The sequence below is a fragment of the Mustela lutreola genome, chromosome 3 (genome assembly GCF_030435805.1).
Source record: "Mustela lutreola isolate mMusLut2 chromosome 3, mMusLut2.pri, whole genome shotgun sequence".
Lineage (NCBI taxonomy): Eukaryota > Metazoa > Chordata > Mammalia > Carnivora > Mustelidae > Mustela > Mustela lutreola.
This window is the reverse complement of record NC_081292.1, coordinates 92572908-92585409: the sequence shown is the minus strand read 5'-3', so window position 1 is coordinate 92585409 and position 12502 is coordinate 92572908. Positions and strand designations below refer to the sequence as shown.

The 12502-nt window shown below is 37.6% G+C and overlaps 1 non-coding gene across 1 annotated transcript; it reads left to right on the top strand.

The window, feature by feature from the left end:
- The first annotated feature begins 291 nt into the window (after window positions 1-291).
- On the top strand, window positions 292-395 carry LOC131828385 (U6 spliceosomal RNA). The gene has a single exon (XR_009352401.1). It is a non-coding gene; the product is annotated as a U6 spliceosomal RNA (small nuclear RNA).
- The last annotated feature ends 12107 nt before the right edge of the window (window positions 396-12502 follow it).

Sequence of the window (12502 nt, the reverse complement as noted above, 5' to 3'; positions counted from 1 at the left end):
CCAGGCACCCCTAACATTGGATTTTTGATAGGAATTGAATTTACAGATGGTTTTTGGTAGTATGGACATTTTAACAATGTTAATTCTTACCATTCATAAATATGAGCTATCTTTCCATTTATGTCTCCTTCAATTTCTTTATCAATGTCATAGTTTATGGGGTACATATCTTTCATCTTCTTAGTTAAATCTTATCCTAAGTATTTCATTAGTTTTGATGCTATTGTGAATTAGATTGTTCTCTTTATTTTTTCAGATAGTTCATCATTAGAATGTTAAAATGCTCGTCTTGTGCTTACTTTGGCAGCACATATACTAAAATTGGAATGATGCAGAGATTAGCTTGATCACTGAACAAGGATGACATGAAAAACTGGGAAGCATTCCATATTGGAAAAAAAAGCGAAACAAAACAAAATTCTTGTCTTTTATATATTGATCTTGTATTTGGCAGCTTTACTAAATTTGTTTATTCAAAATTTTTTGTGAATTTTTTAGGATTCTTTTACATGTAAGTTCATGTTATTAAAAAAAAGAAAATTTTACTTCTTCCTTTTTTTTTTGGAGTCTTTTATTTCTTTGTGTTCCTTGTTTCTCTGGTAGGACATCCAGTACTATGTCAAATGAGAGTAGTGAAAGTGGACACACTTGTCTTTGTTCTGATCTTTAAGGGGAAAATTTTCAATTTTTTTTGATTGAATATGAGATTAGCTCTGGGCTTGCAATATGTGCTTTTTCTTTAATGGATTTTTAAAACTATTTTTTAAAAATTTTTTATAAACATATAATGTGTTTTTATCCCTAGGGGCACAGGTCTGTGAATCTCCAGGTTTACCCATTTCACAGCACTCACCATCACTCACCATAGCACCTGCCCTCCCCAATGTCCATACCCCCACCATCCTCTCCCAACACACCTCCCCCCAGCAACCCTCAGTCTGTTTTGTGAGATTCAGTCTTTTATGGTTTGTCTCCCTCCCAATCCCATCTTTTTTTATTTTTCTTTTCATACGCCTGAAACCGCCTATGTTGCATCTCCACTTCATCATATCAGGGAGATCATATGATAGTTGTCTTTCTCAGATTGATTTATTTCGCCAAGCATAATACCCTCTAGTTCCATCCACGTCATCACAAATAGCAGGATTTCATTTCCTTTGATGGCTGCATAGTATCCCATTGTACATATATACCACATCTTATTTATTGATTCATCTGTTGAAGGACATTTAGGTTCTTTCCATAGTTTAACTATTGTGGACATTGCTGCTATAAACATTTGGGTGCATGTGCCCCTTCAGAATGCCACGTTTGTATCTTTAGGGTATATACCCAGTACTACAATCACTGGGTCATAGGCTAGTTCTATTTTCAGCTTTTTGAGGCACCTCCACGCTGTTTTCCAGAGTGGTTTCACCAGCTTGCATTCCCACGTACAGTGTAGGAGGGTTGCCCTTTCTCCACATCCTTGCCAGCATCTGTCATTGACTGACTTGTTCATTTTAGCCATTCTGAAAGGTGTGAGGTGGTATCTCATTCTGGTTTTGATTTGCATTTCCCTGATGCCGAGTGATGTGGAGCATTTTTTCATGTGTCTGTTGGCCATTTGGATGTATTCTTTGCAGAAATGTCTGTTCATGTCCTCTGTGCATTTCTTCATTGGATTATTTGTTCTTAGGGTGTTGAGTTTGATAAACTCTTTATAGATTTTGGATAGATAGTGGCCCTTTATCTGGTATGTCATTTGCAAATATCTTCTCCCAGATAACTTCTGACAGTCATCTTTTGGCTTTGTTAACTGTTTCCTTTGCTGTGCAAACAAAAGCTTTTTGATCTGATGAAATCCCAATAGTTCATTCTTGCCCTTGCTTCCCTTGCCTTTGGCGATGTTCCTAGGAAGAAGTTGCTGCTGCTGAGGTCAAAGAGGTTGCTACCTGTTCTCTCCTCAAGGATTTTGATGGATTCCTTTCTCACATTATGCTTCTTCATCCATTTCCAGTCTATTTTCATGTATGGTGTAAGGAAATGGTCCAACTTCATTTTTCTGCATGTGGCTCTTCAATTTTCCCAACACCATTTGTTGAAGAGGCTGTCTCTTTTCCATAGGACATTCCTTCCTGCTTTGTTGAAGATTAGTTGACCATAGAGTTGAGGGTGTATTTCTGGGCTCTCTATTCTGTTCCATTGATCTATGTCTGTTTTGGGGACAGTTCCCTACTATCTCGATGATGACAACTTTGTAATAGAGCTTGAAGTCTGGAATTGTGATGCCAACAACTTTGGCTTTCTTTTTCAATATTCCTCTAGCAATTCGAGGTATTTTTGTGGTTCCATATATATTTTAGGATGATTTGTCCCATTTCTTTGAAAAAAAGATGGATGGGATTTTGATAGGGATTGCATTAAATGTGTAGATTGCTTTAGGTAGCATAGACATTTTCACAATATTTGTTCTTCCAATACAAGAGCATGGAACATTTTTCCATTTCTTTGTGTCTTCTTCAATTTCTTTCATGAGTACTTTAGAGTTTTCTGAGTATAGATTCTTTGTCTCTTTGGTTAGGTTTATTCCTAGGTATCTTAGGGTTTTGGGTGCAATTGTAAATGGGATTCACTCCTTAATTTCTATTTCTACAGTCTTGTTGGTATAAAAAAAATGCAACCAATTTTTGTGCATTGATTTTATATCCTGACACTTTACAGAATTCCTATACAAGTTATAGCAGATTTGGAGTGGAGTCCTTTAAGTTTTCCACATACAGTGTCATATAGTCTGCAAACAGGGATAGTTTGACTTCTCTTTTGCCAATTTGGCAAAATTTGGATGCCCTTAATTTCTTTTTGTTGTCTGATTGCTGAGGCTAGGACTTCTATTACGATGTTGAATAGCAGTGGTGATAACGGACATCCCTGCCGTGTTCCTGACCTCAGCGGAAAAGTATTCAGTTTTTCTCCATTGAAAATGATATTTGCAGTGGGTTTTTCATAGATGGCTTTGATAATATTGATAATATGTGCCCTCTATGCCTACACTTTGAAGAGTTTTAATCAGGAAGGGATACTGCACTTTGCCAAATGCTTTTTCAGCATCTATGGAGAGTATCATATGGTTCTTGTTCTTTATTTTATTAATGTGTTGTATCACATTGATTGATTTGCAGATGTTGAACCAACCTTGTAGCCCTGGAATAAATCCCAGTTGGTCGTGGTGAATAATCCTTTGAATGTACTGTTGAATCCTATTGGCTAGTATTTTGGTGAGAATTTTCGCATCTGTGTTCATCAAGGATATTGGTCTGTAGTTCTCTTTTTTGATGGGATCCTTGTCTGGTTTTGGGATCAAGGTGATGCTGGTGGCCTCAGAAAAAAAGAGTTTGGAAGTTTTCCTTCCATTTCTATTTTTTTGGAACAGTATCATGAGAATAGGAATTAATTCTTCTTTAAATGTTTGGCAGAATTCCCCTGGGAAGCCATCTGGCCCGGGGCTTTTGTTTGTTTGGAGATTTTTTTTTAAAGATTTATTTATTTGACAGAGAGAAATCACAAGTAGACAGAGAGGCAGCCAGAGAGAGAGAGAGGGAAGCAGGCTCCCTGCTGAGCAGAGAGCCCGACGTGGGACTCGATCCCAGGACCCTGAGATCATGACCCAATCCGAAGGCAGCAGCTTAATCCACTGAGCCACCCAGGCGCCCCTGGAGATTTTTGATGACTGTTTCAATCTACATACTGGTTATGGGTCTGTTCAGGTTTTCTATTTCTTCCTGGTTCAGTTGTGGTAGTTTATATGTCTCTAGGAATGTATCCATTTCTTCCAGATTGTTGAATTTGTTGGCGCAGAGTTGCTCATAGTATGTTCTTATAATTGTTTGTATTTCTTTGGTGTTGGTTGTGATCTCTCCTCTTTCATTCATGATTTTATTTATTTGGGTCCTTTCTCTTTCTTTATCAATCTTATTAATTCTTTCAAAGAACCAGCTCCTAGTTTCGTTGATTTGTTCTATTGTTTTTTTTTTTTTTTTTTTTGGTTTTGGTTTTTTGTGTTTTTTTGTTTGTTTCTATTTCATTGATTTCTTCTCTGATCTTTATTATTCCTCTTCTCCTGCTGGGTTTAGGCTTTCTTTGTTGTTCTTTCTCCGATTCCTTTAGGTGTAGGGTTATGTTGTGTATTTGAGATCTTTCTTGTTTCTTGAGAAAGGCTCGTACAGCTTTATATTTTCCTCTCAGGACTGCCTTTGCTGTATCCCACAGATTTTGAACACTTTTGTTTTCATTATCATTTGTTTCCATGAATTTTTTTCAATTCTTCTTTAATTTCCTGGTTGACCAATTCATTTTTTAGAAGGATGCTGTTTAGTCTCCATGTATTTGTGTTCTTTCCAAATTTCCTCTTGTGATTGAGTTCTAGTTTCAGAGCATTGTGGTCTGAGAATATGCAGGGGATGATCCCAATCTTTTGATAATGGTTGAGATCTGATTTATGGCCCAGGATGTGGTCTATTCTGGAGAATGTTCCATGTGCACTAGAGAAGAATGTGTATTCTGTTATTTTGGGATGGAATGTGTTGAATATACCTGTGATGTCCATCTTGTCCAGTGTGTCATTTAAGGCCTTTTTCCTTGTGGATCTGTTGCTTGGATGATCTGTCCATTTCAATGAGGGGAGTGTTAAATTCCCCTACTATTATTTTATTATTGTCGATGTGTTTCTTAGATTTGTTATTAATTGGTTTATATAGTTGGTTGCTCCCATGTTAAGGACATAGATATTTAAAATTGTTAGGTCTTCTTGTTGGACAGACCCTTTGAGTATGATATACTGTTCTTCCTCATCTCTTATTATAGTCTTTGGCTTAAAATCTAATTGATCTGATATAAGGATTGCCACCCCAGCTTTCTTCTGATGTCCATTAGCATGGTAAATTGTTTTCCACCCCCTCTCTTTAAATCTTTAGGTGTCTTCGGGTCTATGATGAGTTTCTTGGGCAGCATATTGACGGGTTTTGCTTTTTATCCATTCTGATACCCTGTATCTTTTGATTGGTGCATTTAGGCCATTTACATTCAGGGTAACTATTGAGAGATATGAATTTAGTGGCATTGTATTGCCTATAATGTGACTGTTACTGTATATTGTTTCTGTTCCTTTCTGATCTACTACTTTTAGGCTCTCTCTTTGCTTAGAGGACCCCTTTCAATATTTCCTGGAGAGTTGGTTTGGTGTTTGCAAATTCTTTCAGCTTTTGTTTGTCCTGGTAGCTTTTAAATCTCTCCTTCTATTTTCAATGATAGCCTAGCTGGATATAGTATTCTTGGCTGCATGTTTTCCTCATTTAACACTGAATATATAATGCCAGTTCTTTCTGGCCTGCCAGGTCTCTGTGGATAAGTCTGCTGCCAATCTAATATTTTTACTGTTGTACAATACATACTTCTTTTCCCAGGCTGCTTTCAGGATTTTCTCTTTGTTGTTAACCGTTGTAAATTTTACTATCAGGTTACGGGGTGTGGACCTATTTTTATTGATTTTGAGGGTCATTCTTTGCATCTCCTGAATTTTGATGTTTTTTCCCTTTGCCATATTAAGGAAATTCTCTACAAAAATTCTGTCCAATATACCTTCTGCTCCCCTCTCTCTTTCTTCTTCTTCTGGGATCCCAATTATTCTAATGTTGTGTCGTCTTATGGTTTCACTTATCTCTCAAATTCTCTCCTCGTGGTCCAGTATTTGTTTGTCTCTCTTTTGCTCACTTTCTTTATTCTCCATCATTTGGTCTTCTATATCACTAATTCTTTTGCCTCATTTATCCTAGCAGTAAGAACTTCCATTTTTTTTATAATTTTTTATTTTTTATAAACATATATTTTTATCCCCAGGGGTACAGGTCTGTGAATCACCAGGTTTATACACTTCACAGCACTCACCAAAGCACATACCCTCCTCAATGTCCATAATCCCACCCCCTTCTCCCAAACCCCCTACCCCAGCAACCCTCAGTTTGTTTTGTGAGATTAAGAGTCAACTTATGGTTTGTCTCTCTCCCAATCCCATCTTGTTTCATTGATTCTTCTCCTACCCACTTAAGCCCCCATGTTGCATCACCACTTCCTCATATCAGGGAGATCATATGATAGTTGTCTTTCTCTGCTTGACTTATTTCGCTAAGCATGATACGCTCTAGTTCCATCCATGTTGTCACAAATGGCAAGATTTCATTTCTTTTGATGGCTGCATAGTATTCCATTGTGTATATATACCACATCTTCTTGATCCATTCATCTGTTGATGGACATCTAGGTTCTTTCCATAGTTTGGCTATTGTGGACATTGCTGCTATAAACATTCGGGTACACGTGCCCCTTTGGATCACTACGTTTGTATCTTTAGGGTAAATACCCAATAGTGCAATTGCTGGGTCATAGGGCAGTTCTATTTTCAACATTTTGAGGAACCTCCATGCTGTTTTCCAGAGAGGTTGCACCAGCTTGCATTCCCACCAACAGTGTAGGAGGGTTCCCCTTTCTCCGCATCCTCGCCAGCATCTGTCATTTCCTGACTTGTTGATTTTAGCCATTCTGACTGGTGTGAGGTGATATCGCATTGTGGTTTTGATTTGTATTTCCCTGATGCCGAGTGATATGGAGCACTTTTTCATGTGTCTGTTGGCCATCTGGATGTCTTCTTTGCAGAAATGTCTGTTCATGTCCTCTGCCCATTTCTTGATTGGATTATTTGTTCTTTGGGTGTTGAGTTTGCTAAGTTCTTTATAGATTCTGGACACTAGTCCTTTATCTGATATGTCGTTTGCAAATATCTTCTCCCATTCTGTCAGTTGTCTTTTGATTTTGTTAACTGTTTCCTTTGCTGTGCAAAAGCTTTTGATCTTGATGAAATCCCAATAGTTCATTTTTGCCCTTGCTTCCCTTGCCTTTGGCGTTGTTCCTAGGAAGATGTTGCTGCGGCTGAGGTCGAAGAGGTTGCTGCCTGTGTTCTCCTCAAGGATTTTGATGGATTCCTTTCGCACATTGAGGTCCTTCATCCATTTTGAGTCTATTTTTGTGTGTGGTGTAAGGAAATGGTCCAATTTCATTTTTCTGCATGTGGCTGTCCAATTTTCCCAGCACCATTTATTGAAGAGGCTGTCTTTTTTCCATTGGACATTCTTTCCTGCTTTGTCAAAGATGAGTTGACCATAGAGTTGAGGGTGTATTTCTGGGCTCTCTTTTCTGTTCCATTGATCTATGTGTCTGTTTTTGTGCCAGTATCATGCTGTCTTGATGATGACAGCTTTGTAATAGAGCTTGAAGTCCGGAATTGTGATGCCACCAATGTTGGCTTTCTTTTTCAATATCCCTTTGGCTATTCGAGGTCTTTTCTGGTTCCATATAAATTTTAGAATTATTTGTTCCATTTCTTTGAAAAAGATGGATGGTACTTTGATAGGAATTGCATTAAATGTGTAGATTGCTTTAGGTAACATAGACATTTTCACAATATTTATTTTTCCAATCCAGGAGCATGGAACATTTTTCCATTTCTTTGTGTCTTCCTCAATTTCTTTCATGAGTACTTTATAGTTTTCTGAGTATAGATTCTGTGTCTCTTTGGTTAGGTTTATTCCTAGGTATCTTATGGTTTTGGGTGCAATTGTAAATGGGATTGACTCCTTAATTTCCCTTTCTTCTGTCTTGCTGTTGGTGTAGAGAAATGCAACTGATTTCTGTGCATTGATTTTATATCCTGACACTTTACTGAATTCCTGTATAAGTTCTAGCAGTTTTGGAGTGGAGTCTTTTGGGTTTTCCACATATAGTATCATATCATCTGCGAAGAGTGATAATTTGACTTCTTCTTTGCCGATTTGGATGCCTTTAATTTCCTTTTGTTGTCTGATTGCTGAGGCTAGGACCTCTAGTACTATGTTGAATAGCAGTGGTGATAATGGATATCCCTGCCGTGTTCCTGACCTTAGCGGAAAAGCTTTCAGTTTTTCTCCATTGAGAATGATATTTGCGGTGGGTTTTTCATAGATGGCTTTGATGATATTGAGGTATGTGCCCTCTATCCCTACACTTTGAAGAGTTTTGATCAGGAAGGGATGCTGTACTTTGTCAAATGCTTTTTCAGCATCTATTGAGAGTATCATGTGGTTCTTGTTCTTTCTTTAATTGATGTGTTGTATCACATTGACTGATTTGCGGATGTTGAACCAACCTTGCAGCCCTGGAATAAATCCCACTTGGTCGTGGTGAATAATCTTTTTAATGTACTGTTGAATCCTATTGGCTAGTATTTTGGTGAGTATTTTCGCATCTGTGTTCATCAAGGATATTGGTCTACAGCTCTCTTTTTTGGTGGGATCCTTGCCTGGTTTTGGGATCAAGGTGATGCTGGCCTCATAAATTGAGTTTGGAAGTTTTCCTTCCATTTCTATTTTTTGGAACAGTTTTAGGAGAATAGGAATTAGTTCTTCTTTAAATGTTTGGTAGAATTCCCCCAGGAAGCCGTCTGGCCCTGGGCTTTTGTTTGTTTGGAGATTTTTGGTGACTGTTTCAATCTCCTTACTGGTTATGGGTCTGTTCAGGCTTTCTATTTCTTCCTGGTTCAGTTGTGGTAGTTTATATGTTTCTAGGAATGCATCCATTTCTTCCAGATTGTCGAATTTATTGCCGTAGAGTTGCTCATAGTATGTTCTTATAATAGTTTGTATTTCTTTGGTGTTAGTTGTGATCTCTCCTCTTTCATTCATGATTTTATTTATTTGGGTCCTTTCTCTTTTCTTTTTGATAAGTCAGGCCAGGGGTTTATCAATTTTATTAATTCTTTCAAAGATCCAGCTCCTACTTTCGTTGATTTGTTCTATTGTTTTTTTGTTTCTATTTCATTGATTTCTGCTCTGATCTTTATGATTTCTCTTCTCCTGTTGGGCTTAGGGTTTCTTTCTTGTTCTTTCTCCAGCTCCTTTAGGTGTAGGGTTAGGTTGTGTACCGGAGAACTTTCTTGTTTCTTGAGAAAGGCTTGTACCGCTATATATTTTCCTCTCAGGACTGCCTTTGTTGTGTCCCACAGATTTTGAACCGTTGTATTTTCATTATCATTTGTTTCCATGATTTTTTTCAATTCTTCTTTAATTTCCCGGTTGACCCATTCATTCTTTAGAAGGATGCTGTTTAGTCTCCATGTATTTTGGTTCTTTTCAAACTTCCTTTTGTGGTTGAGTTCTAGCTTTAGAGCATTGTGGTCTGAAAATATGCAGGGAATGATCCCAATCTTTTGATACCGGTTGAGTCCTGATTTAGGACCGAGGATGTGATATATTCTGGAGAATGTTCCATGTGCACTAGAGAAGAATGTGTATTCTGTTGCTTTGGGATGAAATGTTCTGAATATATCTGTGATGTCCATGTGGTCCAGTGTGTCATTTAAGGCCTTTATTTCCTTGCTGATCTTTTGCTTGGATGATCTGTCCATTTCAGTGAGGGGAGTGTTAAAGTCCCCTACTATTATTGTATTATTGTTGATGTGTTTCTTTGATTTTGTTATTAATTGGTTTATATAGTTGGCTGCTCCCACGTTGGGGGCATAGATATTTAAAATTGTTAAATCTTCTTGTTGGACAGACCCTTTGAGTATGATATAGTGTCCTTCCTCATCTCTTATTATAGACTTTGGCTTAAAATCTAATTGATCTGATATAAGGATTGCCACTCCTGCTTTCTTCTGATGTCCATTAGCATGGTAAATTCTTTTCCACCCCCTCACTTTAAATCTGGAGGTGTCTTCGGGCGTAAAATGTGTTTCTTGGAGGCAACATATAGATGGGTTTTGTTTTTTTATCCATTCTGATACTCTGTGTCTTTTGACAGGGGCATTTAGCCCATTAACATTCAGGGTAACTATTGAGAGATATGAATTTAGGGCCATTGTATTGCCTGTAAGGTGGCTGTTACTGTATATGGTCTCTGTTCCTTTCTGATCTACCACTTGTAGGCTCTCTCTTTGCTTAGAGGACCCCTTTCAAGATTTCCTGTAGAGCTGGTTTGGTGTTTGCAAATTCTTTCAGTTGTTGTTTGTTCTGGAAGCTTTTAATCTCTCCTTCTCTTTTCAATGATAGCCTAGCTGGATATAGTATTCTGGGCTGCATGTTTTTCTCATTAATCCTCTGAAAATATCATGCCAGCTCTTTCTGGCCTGCCAGGTCTCTGTGGATAAGTCAGCTGCCAATCTAATATTCTTACCATTGTATTTTACAGACTTCTTTTCCCGGGCTGCTTTCAGGATTTTCTCTTTGTCACTGAGACTTTTAAATTTTACTATTAGGTGACGGGGTGTGGGCCTATTCTTATTGATTTTGAGGGGCGTTCTCTGAACCTCCTGAATTTTGATGCTCGTTCCCTTTGCCATATTGGGGAAATTCTCCCCAATAATTCTCTCTAGTATACCTTCTGCTCCCCCCTCTCTTTCTTCTTCTTCTGGAATCCCAATTATTCTAATGTTGTTTCATCTTATGGTGTCACTTATCTCTCGAATTCTCCCCTCGTGGTCCAGTAGCTGTTTGTCCCTCTTTTGCTCAGCTTCTTTATTCTCTGTCATTTGGTCTTCTATATCACTAATTCTTTCTTCTGCCTCATTTATCCTAGCAGTGAGAGCCTCCATTTTTTATTGCACCTCATTAGTAGCTTTTTTGATTTCAACTTGCTTAGATTTTAGTTCTTTTATTTCTCCAGAAAGGGCTTTTATATCTCTCGAGAGGGTTTCTCTCATATCTTCCATGCCTTTTTCGAGCCTAGCTAGAACCTTGAGAATTGTCATTCTGAACTCTAGATCTGACATATTACCAATGTCTGTATTGATTAGGTCCCTAGCCTTTGGTACTGCCTCTTGTTCTTTTTTTTCTGTTGAATTTTTCCGTCTTGTCATTTTGTCCAGGTAAGAGTATATGAAGGGGCGAGTAAAATACTAAAAGGGTGGCAACAACCCCAGGAAAATATGCTTTAACCAAATTAGAAGAGATCCAAAATCATGAGGGGGGAGAAAGGGGATAAAAAGAGGTTCAAAAAGGAAGAAAGAAAAAAAAAGAAAAAAGAGAAAAAAGAAAAGAAAAGAATTTAAAAATAAGAAAACACCTTTCAGAAAGTGGTTGTTTTTCTGCTTCCAGAATTGCTGTTCTTCTTCTCTTCGATCTGCCGATGGATTTTCAGGTGTTTGCAATCTTTAGATAAGCTATCTAGCTGATCTCCGGCTAGCTGAAATAGTCTCAGCCTGCTACTTCTCCGCCATCTTGACTCCTCCCCCAGAACTTCCATTTTTTATTGCACCTCATTAATAGCTCTTTTGATTTCAACTTGGTTAGATTTTAGTTCTTTTATTTCTCCAGAAAGGGCTTTTATCTCTCTGGAGAGGGTTTCTCTAATAACTTCCATGCCTTTTTCGAGCCCAGCTAGAACCTTGAGAGTTGTCATTCTAAACTCTATTTCTGTCATATTACCAATGTCTGTTTTGATTAGGTCCCTAGCCTTTGGTACTGCCTCCTGTTCGTTTTTTTGTGGTGAGTTTTTCCACCTTGTTATTTTGAGCAGATAAGAATATGTAAAGGAGCAAATAAAATGCTAAAAGAGTGGTAAAGACCCCAGGAAAATGTGCTTCAACCAAATCAGAAGAGACCCAAGTTGTGGGAGAACGAAAGGGGATTAAAAAGAAGTTCAAGGGGGGAAAAAAGGTTTTAAAAAAATGAAAACAAGGAAAAAGTATTAAAAAAGAAAATATATATATATATATATACTAGACTTGTGACTAGAACAGGGTCACTCACTTAATTTTGGGAGTTTTTGGGTCTCTTAGAAGAAACTACCTCCCAAGATTTTAAAGGATGAAAAACATATAAGGGTAGGCACAGTGAAGGGATGGAATAAACCTATAAAAATGAGAAAAAAAGGGATGCCTGGGTGGCTCAGTTGGTTAAGCAACTACCTTCAGCTCAGGTCATGATCTCAGCGTCCTGGGATCGAGTCCCACACCGGGCTCCTTTCTCGGCAGGGAGCCTGCTTCTCCCTCTGCCTCTGCCTGCCTTCCTGTCTGCCTGTGCTCACTCTCTCCCCCCCTCTGATAAATAAATAAAATCTTAAAAAAATGAGAAAAAAATTTAATTTCTAAAAAATAAGTTGATAGAGCAAGTTGGTTGGGACAATAAAGAAAAATAAACTGGAGAGAATTTGCACAGGCTGGACACTAGAACAATCTTGGAGCTAGATTTAGGGTATATTTTGTTCTATTAGGAGAAGTTATACCCCAAATTTTTTAGAAGAAAAAACCCTATGTGTAAAAAAATATATAGTTAGGTACAATGGAGGATAAATTATGACTATAATAATGAAGGTTCAAAATAGATTATTATTTTTTGTAAGGTATTTTAAAAATAAACTAGTTTAAAAAATCATTAAAAGAGGAAAGGGTAAAAGTTAAAAAAATTAGCAGAAGAAAAAAGAAAAAAAATATAACTGCAAG